The sequence below is a fragment of the Sinocyclocheilus grahami genome, unplaced genomic scaffold (assembly GCF_001515645.1).
Source record: "Sinocyclocheilus grahami isolate Dianchi unplaced genomic scaffold, SAMN03320097.WGS_v1.1 scaffold1152.1, whole genome shotgun sequence".
NCBI classification, from domain to species: domain Eukaryota; kingdom Metazoa; phylum Chordata; class Actinopteri; order Cypriniformes; family Cyprinidae; genus Sinocyclocheilus; species Sinocyclocheilus grahami.
In genome coordinates this window covers 236,951-238,784 of record NW_015506331.1, presented here as the reverse complement: position 1 = coordinate 238,784, position 1,834 = coordinate 236,951, and positions in this window count along the sequence as shown.

Genomic DNA, 1,834 nt, shown 5'->3' with positions numbered 1-1,834 from the left:
CACCCACACACACACACACACACACACACACACACACACACACACACACACACACACACACACACACACACACACACACACACACACACACACACACACACACACACACACAGCCGTGACTTATTCACAACACAGCATGGCCTCTCATAACTCAAAGCGTAAATGCAAACCTGCCAACCAATCAGAATAGAGTATTCAGACAATTTTCCCATGTGCTTGAATCCCAGTTAGTTGCAGAGCATTCAGATCCATAAAACAATGCAGAACAAGCGCAAGCAGTTTGAAAACAATACATCTTTATTGTTACATCTAATATGTAACTAATTGTAGCCGTGACTTATTCACAACACAGCATGGCCTCTCATAACTCAAAGCGTAAATGCAAACCTGCCAACCAATCAGAATAGAGTATTCAGACAATTTTCCCATGTGCTTGAATCCCAGTTAGTTGCAGAGCATTCAGATCCATAAAACAATGCAGAACAAGCGCAAGCAGTTTGAAAACAATACATCTTTATTGTTACATCTAATATGTAACTAATTGTATAACAGAAACACAGTAATATTGTAATTAATAGACCGTCTCAGATGTGGCAAATTAAATAACTTTTAAAACAGGGCCATTGAATGTCTACCGCAATCACATTGTGCCTGCAATGTTTAGTGAATAAAGCTCTGGGGACCTACAGCTCGGAGGTCACTAAACATATGCAATCTGGACATTAATACAAATAACACCGATAATAAATAACATTCTTCTTCATTTGTCGTCACATTTTCCCTTTTGCATTGACTTTGCAATTACATAATTTTTTTGATTGTCCTATAACCAGAAAGCTTCAAATCTGTGCATAGATGTCAACAATGAATAAAGCATAAATCAATTACCCTTTAAGGTGAATAAAACACATTTAGTTGATAAATGCCACATGAAGAAGTTTGAGTTCCTCTTTGATTACCTAAATGACCTTCAAATCTATAATTCAGGATAATCAAAGGCATTTAGAAGAGTAAACGTGAACTTGTAAACCAAAAAGAAATTTCTCAATTTAGGAAGAAACTTCTATGGTTTGCCAACTTTGAGTTTGTTAAAAGTGATGAAATCCAATAATTGACATTTCAATGAACAAATGAAAGCCATGCATTTTGCAAAAAGCTGCCAAAATTCTTATTTGCATATGAGGATGGTTTAGCAGATTTACTGTGCATAATGTGGCCCCGTAAACACAGGCAAAAGTCATTAAACTCTATTGACCAATTTTCCAAACATGCTGTATATGTACATTTTAATGTTAAAATAAATCCCTTTCCCAGATGAACCCAACTAGTAAACACCCGAAATGTCAGCTATGTCAGTTAAACATCACCACGTCACATTATCCAGCAAGCTCTGTCTAAGGCTTTATACTTGTATGCCAGTTGTTTTTACAACATCTGTGAGTGGGGGGAGGGGCTATCTGTTTGCTCAACCAACGGTGGAAGGGGTTCATGAAACCTTTTTGAAAACTGTCATTATTTCTGCAGTCATGTTTGGTGGCACTAGTGGCACAGAAATTATACACTATTAGGATTTGATGTATTTTCCCCTTTTCCATTATAATGAGATCCAGATTTTTTTGACACTTAATCACATATTAACTGCAATTAAATGAAAAGGTATGCGTGTACATTTATATTAAATGTAATTAGCCAAAATTTAGAGTGCTTTTTTGACCCACTTAAAGGGTTAGTTCACACAAAAATAAAAATTCTGTCATTAATTACTCGCCCTCATGTCGTTCCAAACCAAAGTGACATCAGGGGTTCAACTGTAATTTTACGAAGCTACGAGAAT